Source organism: Hypanus sabinus, chromosome 14, assembly GCF_030144855.1.
Source record: "Hypanus sabinus isolate sHypSab1 chromosome 14, sHypSab1.hap1, whole genome shotgun sequence".
Taxonomy (NCBI): domain Eukaryota; kingdom Metazoa; phylum Chordata; class Chondrichthyes; order Myliobatiformes; family Dasyatidae; genus Hypanus; species Hypanus sabinus.
Genome location: NC_082719.1, coordinates 55475383 through 55495854, shown reverse-complemented (window position 1 = coordinate 55495854; position 20472 = coordinate 55475383). Strand labels below are relative to the sequence as shown.

The 20472-nt window shown below is 40.1% G+C and overlaps 1 protein-coding gene across 2 annotated transcripts in view; it reads left to right on the top strand.

Moving 5' to 3' along the window:
• The window catches only part of dlc1 (DLC1 Rho GTPase activating protein), a 447394-nt gene that overhangs the window by 101631 nt on the left and 325291 nt on the right, over positions 1 to 20472 (top strand). The gene's annotated exons all lie outside the window — the stretch shown is intronic.

Below are 20472 nucleotides of genomic sequence, written 5' to 3'. Positions count from 1 at the left end.
AAGGTGCCACACATGAGGCTGCTAACCAAGTTAAGAGCCCATGGTATTACAGTAAAGTTACTAACATGGTTAGAGCATTAGCTGACTGGTAGGAAGCAGCAAGTGGGAATAAAAGGATCCTTTTCTGATTGGCTGCCAGTGATTAGTGGTGTTCTGCATGGGTTGGTGTTGGGACCTCTTCTTCTTATGCTGTTAGTAAATGATTTAGATGAAGGAATAGGTGGCTTTGTTGCCATGTTTGCAGATGATATGAACATTGGTGGAGGGGCTGGTAGCATTGAGAAAACAGGTAGGATTCAGAAGGACGTAAACAGATTAGGAGAATGGGCAATGAAATACAATACTGGAAAATGCCTGGTCATGCACGTTGATAGGAATCAATGTATGGACTATTTTCTAAATGGAGAGAAAATCCAAAAATCTGAGATGCAAAGAGATTTTGGAGTCCTTGTGCAGAACACCCTGAAAATTAACTTAAATCAGTGGTGAGGAAGGCAAATACCATGTTAGCATTCATTTCAAGAGGTCTAGAATACAAGAGCAAAGATGTGATGCTGAGGCTTCATAAGGCACTGGTAAGACCCCACCTTGAGTATTGTGAACAGTTTTGGGCCCCTCATCTTAGAAAAGATGTGCTGGCATTGGAGAGGATACACAGGAGATTCACAAGGATGATTCCAGGAATGAAAAAGTTATCTTACAAGGAACGTTAGATGGCTCTGGGTCTGTATTTGCTGGAATTTAGAAGGATGAGGGGGGATCTCATTGAAACATTTTGAATGTTGAAAGGCCTAGACAGAGCAGATATGGAAAGGGTATTTGCCATGGTAGAAGAGTCTAGGACAAGTCAGCACAACCTCAGGATAGAGGAGCGTCCTTTCAAAACAGAGATGCAGAGAAATTTCTTTAGCCAAAGGGTGGTGAACTTGTGGAATTTGGTACCACATGCAGCTGTGGAGTCCAGGTCACTGGGTGTACTTAAGGCAGAGATTCATAGGTTCTTGATTGGACATGGCATCAAAGGTTATGGGGAGAAGCCAGGAACCAGGGTTGAGGAGGAGAAAAATAAGGATCAGCCATGATTGTATAGAAGAGCAGATTCGATGAGCCAGATGGCCTATTTCTGCTCCTATGTGTTATGTCTTATAGTCTTATGAGTTGAATAGGCTGTGCAGAAAAATTTTTCAAAATTTGCTGGTGTGGTCAGCTGTTGGAATAACTGTAAGAGTATGAATAGAAACTGATAGTCTACAAGGTAAGCAGACAAAAGGCAAATCACATTTTATACAGAAAAATAATAATAATAACTTATTTATAGACCACTTTTGATTCAAACAATATAGTTCAATGTGCTTTATGATAGAATAAAGTACAAACATGAAAATAAAAGACAAAAGGATGGTAGTTAAAAGCAAGTTTAAATATGCAGTGGATTCTAGTTAATTAGACCATCAGTTAATCAGGGCAGTTCATATTAAGGACAATTTCTAAAGAAAAATACCTAATTGAGAAAGTAGTCAGGTTTTCCTTTGTTTATTTGGAACACTATGCCACTTAATTGGGACAGGTGACTGTTGCCAAACAGTTTCTAACTGGCATCAGTCACGTGCACTGATGCGGCCATTAGACACTACCCCATGCTTAGAGTGAACAGTTTCTTAAGTAGCACCAATTAGATGTGCTTCTGCTCAAAAAACAGTGATTTTTTTAATCACAGTATGGTTTAAAATTTAGCATAAAGAATGAGGAAGGGCAATGCTAATTAAATGACACTGGTGTGATAGAACAGAGGTATCTGGTACACAAATAAATCTTTGAAAGTGACAGGTGAGCTTAAAAGAAAGAGAACTATTTCATAAGCATAGACATTAAGTAGAAAATAGGTTGGATTATGCAGAATCTTCATATACCAGCAGTTTAACACATAGTGCCTTCTGGTCACATATTTTAGGAAAGGTGAGTAAGTCTTATAAAGGATGTAGAAGAGAATTAGGCAATTAGTTACATGGATGGAACTCCTGAATCATCAGCTCCTGCAAGCAGACAGCAAATAGACAATGATACTTCACTCCCAGATGAGCTCAATGTCTATTATGCTCGTTTTGAAAGGGCGAATAAAAGTACATATGAGGATCCTTGCAGCACCTGATGACCCTGTGATCTTTGTCTTGGAGGCCACTGTCAGAACGTCTTTTAAGAAGACGCAAAGTGACGGGCCCCGATGGTGTACTTTGTAGGGCTTTGGAAACCTGTGCCAAATAACTGGTGTGTGTATTCAAGTACATCTTGAATCTCTCCTTGCCACAGTCAGAAGTTCCAACCTGCTTCAAAAGGGAAACAGTCATACCAGTGCCCAAGAAGAGCAGGATGAGCTGTCTTAACAATATCATCCAGTAGCACTCACATCCATGCTGATGAAGTGCTTTGAGAGTTTGGTTATGACTAGAATTAACTCCTGTCTCAGCAAGAACCTGGACCCACTGCAATTTGCCTATTTCCACAATAGGTCTACAGTGGATGTGATTTCATTGACTCTTCATGCAGCCTTGGATCACTTGGACAATACTAGCACTTGCATTAAGCTGCTGTTTATTGAATACAACTCAGCATTTAACACAATCAGTCCTACAGTTCTGATCACAAAGGTATTGATCGGAAACAATATCTCCTCCTCGCTGCTCATCAACACTGGCACACCTTGATGATGTGAGCTTAGCCCACTACTCTACTCTCGCTACACCCATGACTGCGTGGCTAGGCACAGCTCAAATGCCATCTATAAATTTGCTGATTACACAGCTATTGTCGGCAGAATTTCAGATCGTGACAAGAGAGTGTACAGGAGCAAGATAGATCAGCTGGTTGAGTGGTGTCACAGCAACAATTTCGCATTCAACGTCAGTAAGACCAAGGAATTGATAGTGAACTTCAGAAAGGGTAAGACAAGGGAACATACACCAGTCCTCATAGACAGATCTGAAGTTGAAAGAGTGAGCAATTTCAAGTTCCTGGGTGTCAACATGTCTGTGGATCTATCCTGGACACAACATATCGATGCAATTACAAAGAAGTTAAGACAATGGCTATATTTCATTGGGAGCTTGAGGAGATTTGGTATGTCACCAAAGACCCTCGCAGATTTCTACTGAGGTACCATGGAGAGCATTCTGACTGGCTGCATCACCGTCTGGTATGGGGGTGTGCACTCTGAACAGGATCGAAATAAGCTGCAGAAACTTGTAAACTCAGTTCCATCATGAGCACTAGTCTCACCAGCATCCAGGACATCTTCAAGGAGTGATACCTGAAAAAGGAGCATCCAACATTAAGTCATCACCCAAGACATATCCATCAGGGAGGAAATGCAGGAGTTGAAGGCACACACTCAATGATTCAGGAACAGCTTCTCCTCCTCTGCCAGCAGACTCAAAGGGCCAAATGGCCTAATTCTTCTCATATATCTTATGGCCTTATGGTCTTGTAAAGCAATTTTGGAAAAAGAGAAAATTTCTTCAGTTGGGTGGGAGTCAGGGGCAATTTCACTAACTTAAGGGAGGAACTGGTAAAAGTAGATTGGGAGCATTTACTTGTAGGCAAGCCTACAATTGCACAATGGAAAGCAGTCAAGCGTGAAATAGCAAGAGTTTGAAGCAAACATGTTCCTATAAGAGGTAAAGGATTCTGGTAACAAACATGGGGAAGAGTAGATGTTAAGGGTTGGATAAACAGAAAATACATGGGGAACCAATGAAAAAAGAGGCCAGACAAAAATATAGAAATTTTTGGGAAACCCTTAAAAGAGGAAATTGGGAAGGCTAACAGGGGCTATGAAAAACTACTCAGAGAGATTAAAGTAAATCAAAAGCCATTCAATCAATATATTAAGGACAAAATAATAGCCACAGTAGAACTAGAAAGTGTTAGGAATAAAATGGGTCATCTGTGCTTGGAGCCAGAAGATATAGGTGAGATCACTAAATGGAGATGCTTTATTGGCATTCACAAAGCAAGCAGTCTTTGTAGTTGGAGATTTCTGTAAAGGGGTCAGTGAATGTCTACTGAAGGTATACATAAATAAAGAGGAAGTAGCACTAGATGCGATTTGTTCAAGATCCCTATGGGAGGCAAGGGAAGACATTTCTGGGATTCTGTATGAGGAGATTTTTAAATATTCACTGGACACAGGAGAGACCAGAGGACTATAAGGCAGCAAATGTGGAACCCTTTTCAAGCACAAAAGCGGGGAAAAGTGTGGTAACTATTGACCTGTGAATATAAAATCAGTGGAACGGAAGACGCTGGGGAAAAAATAATTTGAAGGGAGGGGATTAATGATCACTTGGAAATGCATTGACCAATTATAGACAGCTATCGTGACTTTGTCAAGGGAAGAAATTTCTGACCAAATTCAATGAACCATTTGAAGAGATAACAAAGTTTACTGGAGAGATGTGCATGGACATTAGTAAGACCTTTGACAGGGTCCCACATAGGAAATTGGTTCTGAAGGTTGAGGCCCATCAGATCCAGGGCAAGTTGGAAATTTTCATCCAACATTGGCTTGGCAATAGGAGACAGAGCAAGTCCTGATAAAGAGTCTCAGTCTAAAAAGTTGAATGTTTATTCATTTCCATAGATGCTGCCTGCTGAGTTCCTCCAGCATTTTGTGTGTGTTGCCTTGAATTTCCAGCATCTGCAGATTTTCTTATGTAAAGGGAGGTAGAGTGTAGTTTTGTGATTGGATGCCCTGTAAGGACATCCCAGCAGTACCCAGAAAGGACTGGTGCTGGGACCCTTGCTCTTTATAGGATATGTGAATGTCTTTGATTTGGATGCAAGAGGCATGATCAGTAAGTTGATGGAGGACAGGAATGGCTGTAGATAGTATGGAAGTTAGTTTTAGGTTGCAAAGTGATATCGATGTATTGCTGAAATGCACTGAAACATGGCAGATGGAGTTTAATATGGTCAAAATGAGGTGATGTATTTTGAGAGTACTCTGTCATGCAGCATAAATAGTAGCTAGAACCTTGGTCCAACCTCATCTGAAGTACTGTTTAAAGTTCTGTCACCTTCCTGCAGGAGAGGGTGCAGAGGAAATCTTTCATTATGATATCCAGAATGAAAAACAGAGCAGAGAAGCTAGATCTGTTAAACTCTGGGATGGAGGTGGTTGCAAGGGGACATATTGAGGTGCATAAAGAGGACATAAAGGTACACAATGAGGCAGATACACTTATACTGTAATGAAATATTTCCTGTATAAAACTGCAGGACATAGATTTAAGGTTAGAGGGAAGAGATTTAGAGAGGATATAGTGGGGAATTTCTTCACCAGAGAGTGGTAAGTATCTAGAATGCATTGCCAAAGAGAGTGGTTTAAATTGGATCACCAACAGCATTCAAAATTTATTTAGATGAACTCTTGAATTGCTCAGATGTAGGCTATGGACCAAGTGCTGGACAATGGAGTTTGTACTGAAAAGTGTCCACTGGTCAGAGTTGGGTCAAGTGGCACATTTCAAGGTGTATGAATCTATGTCTCTATCTCTATCAGTATGATTAACCCAGGTCTCACAATAGTGTGGGGACACTCATGGCTCAGGACTCAATCTGTATGGGTGTTTAGAAAGCATGTGCCTGCTCTCTCCCTATATTTTCCATCTCCTTTCTGCAGCAGCCCCATAGGAAGAGATTGACCTCTCACTACCTCTGAAGTGGTTTAGCAATCCACAAAGGAAGTATTAGAGATATTGATGTATATTAAAGTAGACATATCACTAGGGTCTGATAGGCTCTATCCTAGGATGTTATGGCAAGCAAAGGAGGAGATTTCTAGGGCTTGCATCATCTTTATCCACAGGTGAGATAATGGAAGCCATTGTTGTTTCTATATTCAAGAAGATTGGTATGACCGTAAAACCATTAGACATAGGAGCAGAAATCAGCTATTTGGTCTGTTGAGTTTGCTTCACCATTCCATCATGGCCAATTTATTATCCCTCTCAACCCTATTATCATGCCTTCTCCTTGTAACCTTTGACACTCTTAATAATCTAGAACGTATCAACCTGTTGTTTAAATATACCCATTGACTTGGCCTCCACAGCCATCTGTGACATTGAATTCCACAGATTCACCAACATTTGGCTAATTAAATTCCTCCTTGTCACTGTTCTAAAAGGACATGCCTGTACTCTGAGACTGTGCTTTCTGGTCCTAAACTCCCCCACTATAGAAAACATGCTCTTCACATCCACTCTAGCCAGGCCTTTCAATATTCAATAGGTTTCAATGAAATCCCCCCTCATGCTTCTAAACTGCAGTGAGTATAGGCACAAAGCCATCAAATGCTCCTCATCCATTAGCCCTTGCAGTTCCAGAATTATTCTTTTGAAATTCTTGGTCCCTCTCGAATGCCAGCACATCTTTTCTTAGATGTAGGCCCAAACACTGCTCATAGCATTTCTAGTGCGGTCTGACCAATACTTTATAAAGCCTCAGCATTACATTCTTGCATTTATGTTCCAGTCCTCTTGAAATAAATGCTAACATGGCATTTGCATTCCTAACCACTAACTCAACCTGCAAGTTAACATAGAAACATAGAAAACCTAAAGCACAATACAGGCTCTTTGGCCCACAAACTATGCCAAACATGTCCTTACCTTAGAACAACCTAGGCTTACCCGTAGCCCTCTATTTTTCTAAGCTCCATGTACCTATCCAGGAGTCTCTTAAAAGACCCTATTGTTTCCACCTCCATCGCCACCAGCAGCCCATTCCATGCACTCTCCACTCTCTGCGTGGAAAAAAAACTTACCCCTGACGTCTGCTCTGTACCTACTTCCAAGCACCTTAAAACTATACCTTCTCATGTTAGCCACTTCAGCCCTGGGAAGAATCCTCTGACTATCCACATGATCAATGCCTCTCATTATCTTGTACACCTCTAGGAATCTACACTTCAGGACATCCAAGTCCCTCTGCACCTCTGATTTCTGAATTTTCTCCTCATTTAGAAATTTGTCTACAACTTTATTCCTTCTATGAGTAAGCTACAACACTGCAAGTATGTGAGCCTTGTATATCAGTAGCAAGGATAACATGAGGAAAAATTGCAATTGGATTTTAACACTTGGAAGACAGGAACTGATCTTGTGTTTTGTGTAAGAGAAATCTGATTCATAAACCTGACTGAGCTTTTTGAGAGGTTACTCAGGAGATTGATGAAGGCACAATGGTAGATATAAGATCCTAAGACATTGAAACAGAATTAGGCCATCTGGTTCATCAAGTCTGCTCTGCCAGTTAATCATGGCTGACTTTCTTTCTCTCCTCAGCCCCACATCCTGGCCTTCTCCCTGTAACCTTTGATGCTGTATCCAATCAAGAAACTATCAATCTATGCCTTAAGTAGACCCAATGACCTGGCCTCCACAGTTGCCTGTGATAACAAATTCCCCAAATTCACCACCCCCTGGCTAAAGAAATTTCTCTGCATCTCAGTTTTAAATGGATGCCTCACTAGTCTGAGGCTGTGCCCTCTGGTCCTATATTCACCACCAAGGGAAGCATCCTTTCCACATCTACTCGGTCTGGGCCTTTCAACCTTCAAAAGCTTTCAATGAGGTCCCTCTTCATCCTTCTAAATTCCAGTGATGCAGACCCAGAGCCATCAGGCGTTCCTTATATGATAACCATTTCATTCTCGGAATCATCCTTGTGAACCACTACACATGTACTTCACATGTGCTTCAGTAAGGCTTTTGACAAGATCCTGTACAGGCATCAGTACAAAAAGTTAGGCATATGTGATCCATTGTGTTTTGAAAACCTATCCAAATTTGACTTGCTGATAGGCAGCAGAGATTAATAGTGATGGGCTGTATATCTGACTGAAACTCTTTAAGTGATGGTGTACCACAAAAATTGCTTTTGGGGTCATTGTTATTTGTCTTTAATATAAATGACTTGGATGAGAATGTCTGTGGTCTGGTAAATAAGGTTGCTGACAAAATGAACATTGATGGAGATGGAGATGGTGAAGACGGTTGCCTAAGGATACAGAGGAACACAGATCATCTGAAAACTTAGGCAGAGAGGAGGCAGATGGAATATAATCCAGACAAGTGTGTGGTAACACACACAATATCCTGGAGAAATCCAGAAGGTCAGGCAGCATCTATGGAGAGGAATAGAGTCAATATTTCAGCCAAGACCCTTCATCATGACTGTGTGAGATAATACATTTTGGGTCATCTAATGCTAGCCAGACACAAACAGTAAAAGACAAGGAAGGACCTTAGAAGTGTTGATGTCCAGAAGGACTTTGATTGGAAGCTCGTAGTTCTCTGAAAATGCTGATACAGTTGGATGGGGAGATGAAGAAGACATGAAGCTTGCTTTTGTAGACAGGGGTGTTGAGGATACAGGTTGGGATATCATGTTGCAGCTGTACAAGACATTGGTCAGGCCATACTTTGCACATTAAGTAAGTTTTTCATTACATCTGTACTTGCGCCAATAAACCCGATTTTGGTTTTGACAATTATGTGTAATTCTGATCACCACACCATATGAAGGATGTGGTTGCACTAAAAAGACAGTAGCACAGTGGCATAGCAATTAGAACAATTCTATTACAATGCCAGTGACCTGGGTGCAACCGCACTCTGCTGCTTAGAAGGAATTTGTATATTCTCCTTGTGACACTGCGGATTTCCTCTGGATGCTCCAGTTTCTGCCACATTCTAATGACCTAATGGTTAGTAGGTTAATTAGGCACATGGGTGTAGTTAGATGGTGCCAATTTGTTGGGCTGGAAGGTCCTGTCACCTGCTAATAGGTAGATAGATAGATAATGGCCAGAATGTTGACAGGAACAGAGGGCTTTAGATACAAGTAGAGATTGGATTGATCAGGATCGTTCTCACTGGAACATATGAAGCTAAAGGGTAACCTGAAGGAGATTTATGAAATTATAAGTGTCATTGATAGGTAACTAGTCACAGTTGTTTACTAAGTGTAGGGGAGTCTAAAACTAGAGGACAGGGGTTTAGCAGGAGAGGAGTAATAGCTAGGTGAGATCTAACAGTTAAGTTTTTCACATAGAGGTTTATGGAACAAGATGCCAGAGGTGATGGTAGAGGAAAGTCCAATCACAGCATTTAAAACACATTTGTACAGGTACTTGGATGGGAAAGGAATAGAGGGATATAGGCCAAATGCAAAAAAAATGGGATTAGTGTAGATGGCATCTTATTTGACATAAATCAACTGGGACAAAGGTCCTGTTTTAGTGCTGTACAACTCTATGACTTCATGACACTCAAAAAACATTAGGGATTGCAAAAAAGATACCTTCATGACCTGTGAAAAAAAGAATAAAATTCTTTCTTCCATATAAGTAAATCATTATGTCCGAACATGGTTTCACTGCAGGCAAGAAGTTAAAATAGCAATCAATTCAATGTCTAAGTCATGGGTCAGTTAGTAACCACTGTAATAACATTCTTGTCATGTTTTGTTCAGTTGCAAATGGAAATCTATAGGAAAATAAAACAATATACTGTATGTTCTTCACAGTGCAGATGAAAATACGATTAAGCTTCATGGAATTTGCAAGTTCAATTCTGATTAAATATCAGCATTTTCCTTTGAATTTGACGAAAATAATACTATTTAGATGCCATAAACTCTGGAAACTCTTACTAGAACTCATGGTATATTGTTGAAAATCCTGATGGTAGCTATCTGACCCCTGCGGTCATGTTAGAAATGTATTTCAATAGTAGTTCACATGTCCATGTTAAGATGGTTAGAATTCCTTACGACATCAGAGGACAAAAGACTCTTTCAGCTACAGAAGTTATTTAGCTTTATTTCAAATCCTAGTCTAAAAGTCAGGGCTTTGGTCCATGGATAAGCAAAGGGTGGGAGTGCAGGAAGAGATGGCTATCAATACTTCTTGAACAAATCTCTCTTTGAGATCTTTAAATAGTGCACTATTACGAATTGACTATAATCAAGTCGCTGTACTCAGTGTGATGATATTTTTACACTTGTGCCCTACAAATAGCCAGAATTCCATGCATGTCATGAGAACATTTAGAAGAATTAACTCTGAAAATATTAGCAGCAGAAATACTGTTTCAGTTTTGCTGTGGAAATTCCTCCTCATCTGGATAAACGAAGCAAAGAAGCAATGACTAGTGATGAATTCCCTCCTGACCTTTAAAAACAACCAGCATCATGCATTGGAATTTTTTTCCAACAAAGACAGCTGACATGCCTATGGCTTTTATTTTGGGTAACTGTACAGAGAATGCAGAATAGTCATTACTTTTAATCTGATGCACTGATTAATATAATGAATAAACTACCAAAAAAAGAATGAGTTATAAAATGTGTTTGTCTAAGATTCAAGATAGGATACACAGGCAGACTCCTTGAGTAGAAATGAGGGATGAGAATCTTGTCCAGAAGCTTAATTCACATGGTATTAAGCTTATATTTCCATCACTACCTCCATTTGAATATGAAGTTGTCTGATGGATAGAAAATATGAAGTAATCATGATAAGGTTACGTTGCTGAATCAGACACAAAGATCTATAAGGGGCCATTAAAACCAACTGTGAGGATAACAGTGACTTTGTTAGTTATGTAGCAATGGAACGACAGCTTCAGCAGAGGAGCAGCAGGGTGATTAAAGGTGAACAGCCAGAAGTTGCTCTTTATGTTGTGACACTCATTTAGTCTAAAAGGATATTTTACTCTCTACACCATTGAAATCTATAGAAATGTAAAATGCTTGCATTAGGGTGTTGGGTATGAACTAAATTGATGGCAAATGTTTAGAACTAGCAGGTAAGTACATCAGCACCATTTTAATAATGGGTTAAGAACAAAAAATACAACAATGGAAGTATTCACAGCAGATCTTTTACCTCAGTACTGCAATCTTGCAATGGCCCATTACCCCTTAAATCCCTTACTATCTAAAAATCTACAGTGCAATACTTATCAATTATTGTAAATCAGTCTCTCCATTTCTGAACACTGATCACTTCGGGTCTGTTGTATCATTCCAAGCGGTTTCAAAATGACAAATATGAAGCATTTTTTTCTTTTTGCATTCGTCCCCCTGTGTTTTCTCAGAACAATTTTCATTTCCTTCTTTCTTTACATTGAAGAGATTAGATCTTCTCAATCACTTATTCTATTCTCCTTTCTGTTTTAAAACAGTTTCCTATCCTATATTATTGGTAAGAGGATGTGTCGTTGCTCACTGTGTTCTCTTGGTCTCCTGTTTTCCTCACTGTGCCTCTTTGAGTGCAGCAACTTTGTTGGCAAATCTGTTGAAGATGAATACACTGGGTGAAGATTAATTGTAGATAATATTGGAGACTTTGCCTTCCTATTACTTGTATTACCTACAATGGAAATTTGGGAGTCCAAAGCAATGCAATCTGATCAAAGTCAAAACATACCACAGCAAGGATCAATGTTTGTAAGTATGATGGAAAAAATGGTTATCGCTTTCAGGAGAACCCATAGTCACACCCCTTGTTACATCGGCGGCACAGCAGTGGAAACTGTGAGCCGTTTCAAACTCCTGGGATTGAACATCTCACACAATCCCTCATGGTCCCAGAAAATACCCTTCTCCATCAAGAAAGCTCACAAACACCTCAACTTCCTAAAGAGGCTGAAAAGAGATGGATTATGTACATCAATATTTATGATGATCTACAGAGTGCATCCTTGTATGCTGCCCATGATATTATAAGGAAACTGCAAAGCAGCAGACAGGAAGGCTTTACAGCGGGTAGTCAAAACTGGCCAAAGCATCACCCGCCCCGGTCTATCTGCCATCAAGTATATATATACAGAAAGGTGGCCAGACTCAAACACAGTTAGTTTGCTCAAACAGTAAGGCTGATCAACACCTCCATCCATTAACCCTCCCCACCACCACTACTTGTCAGATCCTGTCGGAGTCACCTAATGTATAGACCCTCCTGTATCTAGTATCACATTATGTACGTACAATCAATCTATGTATATAAGCTATCTTGTGTATTTATAGTATTTTACAATGCATTACAGGCCTTTTGGCGCACAATGTTGTGCCAGCCATGTAACCTACTCTGGAAACTGCTTCGCATTTCCCTAGTGCATAGCCCTCTATTTTCCTAAGCTCCATTTACCTGTCCAAGAGTCTATTGTATTCACCTCCACCACCGTCACTGGCAGTGCATTCCATGCACCCACCATTCTCTATGTGGAAAATTTACCCCTGACATCCCTTCAATACCTACTTCCAAGCACCCTAAAACTATGTCCTCTCGATTATTTCAGTCTTCACTACGCTTGCATACGGGAAATCACATTAAACAAACTTGAATCTTAAGAAATACAAATGAGTTGAATAAAATGTGTGAATGGACATAAGAAAACAACAGCTGAATAAATGTAGAGTTCTGCTGAAAAAAAGAAAGAAATATTCAACCAACATATATCATGTGTGCTGTTGAACTTGCAAATGGAACTGGAAGAACTCTATGATGGTTGATGGATTCCGAGCTCAGCATTGTGATCCATTGCAGAATGACAATGAACAAGGCAATTAAAATGTTGAACTACAGAGACAAAACAACAGGATTCCTGTCAGAAACGGCCATCCTTCAGAATGAATAGAATCCAGTCAAATCATGCTCAGAGCCCTATACTGGTACTTTACAGTGCAACACAGTCAATCAAACTAAGGAGACATAAAGATATGAGATTGATGGTAACAATACAGTCATTTGAACTGTGTAAGAAGATTAGAGAAAAAAATCCTCATGCAATAGTTCATCGTACTCTTCTTCCAAAATTTGTTTCTGTTGGCTACAATGGAACTGAATTTCAGGAGCACAATATCAATGTATAGTCACTCCTACATCAGGAATTTAGCATTTACAATTTGAGGATGAACTATTGCCCCTTGAACTTTAAGCCTTATGAGAAGAAGCCTAATTGACAGAGAAAGAGAATAATCCCAGCTTTTCTGACCTCTCTACATATTTGAATGTCGTAATTTCATGGATCATTGCAATAAATCTCCTTATACCCTCTATGATATGCATGAGGTGAAAACAGAATATGGATGAGGGGAGTAGGGGGAAGTTAGGAACATAGCCTGTGATTGGACTTCATTTTACCAAAATTATTTAAGTACTAGTTATGGCTGTGATTTTTTTTTTAAAAGAGCCTTGAGCATTGGATCTAAAATGAACAATACTGGTCATATTAGTTAGCATGCTGCACTTTTAGTTGGATATGCAATTAATCATCTGATTACGTTTATGTTTGTAGTGACTGCTGAACTTAAGTATTGAACTGCATCTGCTTAAAACTGTAAAACAATCTATGGTCTAATTTAGCTTACTTCGGCTATATGATTTATCTAATCCAGATGAGGACCGACAAGGAAAGACTTAATTGCACACGAAATATTTCCTTCCTAATGTATTTTCAGGTCAGCATAGTGAATTGTAGATACTAAACTATAATATGAAAATATTATAATTAATTTTAACAATCTATCGGTTCTTCATTCTGTCACTACCGAGAAATATATCTAAGGAAATGCACACAATAAAACAGGAAGAAGGTCTAAAGTTCTAGACCAAGTGGTAGTAAGTGGAACTTTCATTCTTCCTTTTATCAAGACCTAATCCATGCCCAATATTGTAGATCTATAACAAAAGGAGTAAGACATTCAACCTCATTCAATAAGATAGTCAGTGATCGCACTCCACGATCTTCAGTCCTCACTCCAGAGGGCTAGACCTCTGGGCTAACATTGTTCCAGCGTTTCAGTCAAATTAAATGTAGGCCCAGACAGACTGAGAAGACAGTGTCAGTCAGGACAAAAGCTGATTTTGCTCATTCTCTGCGATAGTTATCTCCATGGTGCTGAGGCTGTGAAGACTGCTGTGCTCTGTGTTCGCTAACATGATGAACTAAATAAACAAGGCTTTGGTCCTACTCTGAGCTGCTCCAGGGTTCACATCTGAGGACTGAATTTTGGTTCAGATTGCTATTGGTCATTCAATTGTTTGCATGATTTGTATTTTTTTCCCTTTCTCCTGTGCATCGAGTGTTTGTTGTTTATTTTTATCTTTCTTTAATTTTGTTCTTTTGGGTTAGATGCTTTGTGGCTAGCTGTGAGCAAGCAAATCTCAAGGTTGTATAATTTATACATTCTTTGATAATAAAGGTACTTGAATCTTAAATCCACTCTTTTGGGTTACTTCATATACATTAATATCATTGGTTATTATAATCTAGCAATTTCATTTAAAGTCAGCATATATTTCTGTTTATGTGAGAAAGGCTGAAAAATCAAATCTCTGTTTTCAATTGTGAGGTAAAATCTATCAGTTTTTCTCATAGAATCTGATCTAGTCTTGATATGTATGTACAGCAACCTTAATATTCCAACTCCCAAGTTATAAAGATTAATAGTCAAGAAGCCTTTCTAATTGTTGTTTGAGCAAGGCAAATGCACTTAACCACCATAACGAGAGGACTGGAGTATTAATTTTGTTTTACATCTATAACCAGCCCTGGTCAGATCACCCAGACACATGTTTCGTATCTTCTTTGTATAAATATATAAAATGTGTATATGTTCAGTCCTGTTCACTTGCCTCTAGGATGTTTTCTTCATACCACTTCACCTAAATTATTTCTCATTTGTCATTCGTGCTGCTATTGCTTTAGTTATTTTAGTATTCTGCAGTGTAAGGTACTTTGTAGATTCCATTGTGTTTGTATGGGTTATTTGGTGATTTGGAATGTAATTGGTAGTAATTTAGCTAAATACCATAACCTGGTAAATATACAGCCTTTAACAAGATCATTGGTGGGATTTCATGTCACCTTTCCACAGCTGAGCCTTTTCAAGAGGTTCTGCAAAGACACAACAAAATAAATTTCTCAAGGTAAATAAAATTTTTCTAGAAATCTCCTTTTAAGTGTGGGTGGGGCAGTAGGAAGAAATTATTATGCTTCACACACCACTTTCTCAGCACCTACTTGAAATTAAAACTGCATTCTAAACAAGCTAGATTCCCAGTAGAAGAATATTTTAAATTGAACTGCTTGTATCCATTCAGATGCAAAGCATGCTATGAATTTAACAGATTGAATATTTTGTGAAATACAGCCTCTCATTTTCTCATCCTGTTGTGATGAGCAATGTAACCACCAATCTACTTTCTTTCTCACATTACATGTTCTTGTTGTGATGGTATAATAATGACAAAGCAAGGTAACAGTTGGTACAGATTTGAGTATAACTTCATGGAGCTAAAAAGAGAAATCGGATAAGATGATATAATATAAGACTGATTTGCAGTTTATTAGAGTTTATTAAGAACAATTTGAACTGCAACACTATTTAGTGTTTCCTAACAATTCTGTTTATCATAGAAAATTAGATGTTTATCGTATTCATTGTTTCATTTTGAAATTAAAATTAGTATTTTAGATATACAAAGTTTGATGACATAGCGCAGATTGATTTTTATGCTTTGGTGTGTTGAATATCTGGAAGATGTGACACAATCAAGAAATGCACTTTAGCTAAAATGCATTCATCAAAATCAGAAAAGCATTGGATTGCCTCAGGTAGAATGTAACTAAGTCAAAACAAGTTTATGAAATCATACATAGATCACTTGTACAGTCTGATGTGAAACATTTTGTACTGTTTCACATCTTCCATCGTCAAAGTTACTAACGCATCAATGATATTCACAAACTAATGCCAAGGCTGACTCTAGGACTTCATACTTCACTGTATGAAGTGGTAAAGAAAGAATATTTTTTCTATGATTAAAGGAAATGGAGAGCAGGCTTCAGGCTGCAAGAATTGGGGCTGAGACAATCATTCCTTTAATAAAAGGTGTGAAAATCTGATTGGAAACAAAACAAAAAATTGTAGGCACTAATTTTGTAATCTACAACAAATGGGCTGGAATGCCTTGGATGTTGCTGAAGGATGTTTTTGTGGAAAACAGCAGATTCAATTGAATAGTGGTAAATGAGGATGGAAAAATATCTTGGAATGTGGCTTAATTACATTTAAAATTCAGGAAGTACATTGGCAAAACTTTCTCATAAGTAATTAACTGCCTGCATTAAGACCATGATTGGATAGATTGCATATAGTCTATGGAAGATATTAGCTTGATTAGCCTTTCCTGATCACATAATTTAAGTCCTTATATCCCAAAAACGTGTTCAGTTTTATTTCCATGCTGCAGATAATCACCTGAACAACAATGGAATGGATTAAAATTGCAATTACCAAACTACAACAATCACACTTCCAAAATAATATGAATATTTTAAATTTCCAGTTGAGTATCATTGATCATCCCCCAGGGAAGAGGTTGTGCGGTTTGCTCAAACTGAAACAGGTTATGGTAATGCAAGATATTTCAACAAGAACAATGAGAAATGGTAAACAAGAGAAAATCTGCAGATGCTGGAAATCCGAGCAACACACACAAAATGCCGGAGGAACTCAACGGGCCAGGCAGCATCTATGGAAAAAAGTGCAGTTGATGTTTCGGCCGAGTTTCTCCAACATTTAATGTGTAAAGGTAGCTCTATTACGGCAGAATTCACGAGAACAGCAACCACAAGTATGTAATGCTTCTTTGCCCACTTGAATTCAGCGACATTGGCAATACATACATTTAAAATAACACAGAAAACTTCATATTTGCATTCATTTCCTGTTATACTGAATGCAAAATGAGATGTTTTATGTTTATTGAAAACCATAACACATTTTATTGAACTCCAAAACCTAAACACAAAAGTGTGCTAAAAATCCTTATCTAACAACATGATCATGTCAGACCAGCCTCTTAAAGCAAAACCCCAACTCAATGTTGGTGATTGGGAATTATGTACATTTTCCCAATTACATTACCCTACACAGGCCCTCCTCCCCACACCAGGATTTACTAAAACCAGCATTGTCATACGAGCCTGTCTGAAGCACAGATGAGTTGCCCAGATCGGGTCCTATGTTCTATGAGTAGACAAACGGCAGGGCTTGTCCAAAGGTGTGTTGACATGCTCATGGTCATGTTGTGACACCAGGGGCATGGCAGCAGAATACTCCAAATCCTGTTGGGCCAGTTTAAGGCGATCTACCAAACTACATTCAAGTTTAGCCCTCTTACCTATGGAAAAAAGTCTTTTCTCCCCATTCCAAAATGTGGATTCAGCCATTGTAAAGGGACTATGGGTATCATAGTGTGCAGCATAGCAGATAAAAACAAATGAGATGGAACCCACAAGTGCTGCACCCCATGATGGGAGGTAGGAATGAGTGAAAAGGAATTGAATTTACTGAGGAAGGTGGAATGCTGTTCAGAGGCTGACCAGGTGGTCATGGTGTCAGAAATGAAATCATCTGGCACTCGTAGTGGCTAACCATATACCAATACGGCCTTGGACAACAAGGAACAGGTTTGGAACTCATTTGGAACAGTTCTGAGCCCCAGCAGGAGTCACGGGAGATGATCATGCCAACGGTCATCAATCAAGGAATTCTATAAGGGCAGTGAAACCACTTGCATAGGCCATTGGACTGTGGTTGATACACTGTGGTGTGAGGTAGCCTAACACCCAAGTTCTGGGCTATTGCATTCCGAAGGTCTGAAATGAACTGGGAACTGTGGTCAAAGGAAATATCAAACAGGGTGCCAACCCAGGCAGCCCAGGTGCTGATGATCACCCGATCCATGTCTGTTCCCATGAGTGGGATGTTGATACGGTCCACCATTGTAAATAAGTGGGTAAAACTGCAGGAGGGGGAAAGAATACCAACAAGATCCACACTGACGTGGTCAAACCATCATTCAGGGACCTCTAAAAGTGCCAATGGCGCCTGAAAATGACAGTTAATTTTTGCCCACTGGGACTCCACACATGCACGTCCTTTCTGAGGCCTTGTCAAACAAATTGTAGTGCATCCAGTTTCTGTGAGGCCTTCCAGCCCAAATGCGAGAAACCATGTATAGAGTCAAAAACAGGTTGTCTCCAGTCTGTGGGCACAATGCAGCTAAGGCAACTGGTTGAGACATCACACAGGAGAGAAACACCAGCTTCCCCGCACTTAATATCAGTCAACCTCTAGCCGTGACTGCTGTTTGGTAAGCCTGGACCTCTGGCTGAGTAACTTGGTCGGCTCTCATGTTGACATAGTCAACCCCTGTGTGTATGGCCTCAATGGCTGGCCACAAGAGGCAATCAGCCACTACATTATTTTACCTCTTGATATGTTGTATATCATTGGTGAACTCAGTTATGTAGGCCAAGTGGCATTGCTGCCATGCAGACCAAGGATCTGATATTTTGGACATGGTGTGCATAAGGGGTTTGTGGTCAAAAACACTGTGAACTGGTGACCCTCTAGAAGAAAATGAAACTGGCAGGTGGCCAGATAGAAACTGAGAAGCTCACAGTCAAACGTGCTGTACTTCCTTTCGGGGGATTAAGCTGCTGACTGAAGAAGGTGCATGGCTGCCACACGTCTCCAACCAGCTGTTCAGGCACAGTACCCAGAGCATAGTCTGAGGCATCACTGGTAATGACAACGGGTGCATTAGGAAGCGGGTGAGCCAGTAGGGTTGCATTAGAAAGAGCTTGTTTGATATAAAATGCCCTGTCATGTCCACTGACCAGTCAAGCAATTGATTAGGGGTATTGGCTTTAAGCACTCTATACAGGGGAGCATAAGTTTAGCTGCTCACGGAATGAAGCTGTGATAGAAATTTTCCACATCTAAAAGCTCCTGTAGATTTTTTGTAGCATGGGGCAGTGGGAAATCCATAATAGCATCTACTTTTGATGGGAGGGGTTTGCACCTTCTGCAGAGATGCGATGGCTGAGTAAGTCAATGGTTGATGTCCCAGACTGGCATTTAGCAGTTAATAATCAACTCACGTTGGCCTAAGTGCCCGAAAAATGTGCGGAGATGAGATAAGTGTTCAGATTTGGATGCAGTGGTGTCAAGTATGTCACCTAGGTAAGCAAAAAGAAAATCTAAGTATTTTAATACAGAGTCCATTAGCCACTGGAAAGTCTGTGCTGCATTTTTCAGTTCAAATGGCATGCGTAGAAAGTCAAAAAGGCCAAACAGCATTACTATAGCTGTTTTGGGAATGTCCTCTGAGCACACCAGTACCTGATGTTAGCCGCTAAGTTGAACAACTTATAAAAAATTAACTTTCTGGCTAAACGTGCTGAAAAGTCCTGGATGTGACTGGGCAATAATCGGAAGTGGTGGCCTCATTAGGATATGAGTAATCACCATATGGGCAGCATCCACCATCAAACGGGGGCCACATGGAGGGGTAAAGCCCAGGGGTTATTTAACCGGTGTACAATGCTGAGTCTTTCTATGTTGGCAAACTTGGTCTTCGTGGTTGTTGGCTTTTCTGGGTCCAGTCTACGCGCAGGGGCATGGTCTGGCAGGTCAGTTGTGGGAATGTGGGGCTTGACCCCATGTTTTGTGACTGTCATGGAGAATGTGGGCTTGCTGATGTTTGGGATCTCCCCCAGCAGTCGAGTAAACTCTCATGCAGTGGTGCATGTGCTTGACTGAGTCACTGTGGGGCACTTCCTGGGGAGCAGGGTAACAACCCAAAGCCCTTGACATACACAAGCCGACAGTGCTCAAGATCAACTAACGGTTTTTGGGCGCACGGGGTATCTGCACCAAGCAAGGTCTGGCCAATTTAGCCAGGACAAAGTCCCATGTATAGTGTCACCCATTTTGTTCCATAAGTTTGGATCTTGCCGCAGATTGCAGCCTCCAGCGAGGTTTCATCACTCTTTAACTGCTCATCAATAGGCAATGCTGGCAGCACACTAACTTGAGCACCCGTTACACACATAAATGTCACCCCAAAAGGGTGCCACAATGAACAAGAGATGATGCTCGGAGCTGGAAACCCTGGTGTTCACAGACCTCTGATGCCCCAATGCACTGGCACTGTCAACACTTCAAGGTGGTTGGCACTTCCTAGCATTTGTACCAAAGCAAGTGTGGTAGAAACACAGGCATGGCACCATCTATTTTGCATTTGCGGTTGTCCTTATGTTGAGGATGACCTTGCTGACCAAGCTTACTGAGGTAGAGAAAGGAGGAGAAATGATGCTGCTGCCTAGCTAAGTGTAGACAATTAGCAAGTCCTTCATAGGTGAATTAATGAGGGCTATGCAAAGTTGATCAGGCACTTGCTGCAAGAAGAGGTTTTTTAAAAATTAAAAAGGATGGTGATTTCCCAGGAGAGACAGCATGTGGTCCATTAGCTCTAAAGACCTAGCATTACCAGCCCTGGGTGAGGAGAACAACTGTTTGGTGTTCTCAGACTCCGATTGTCCAAGA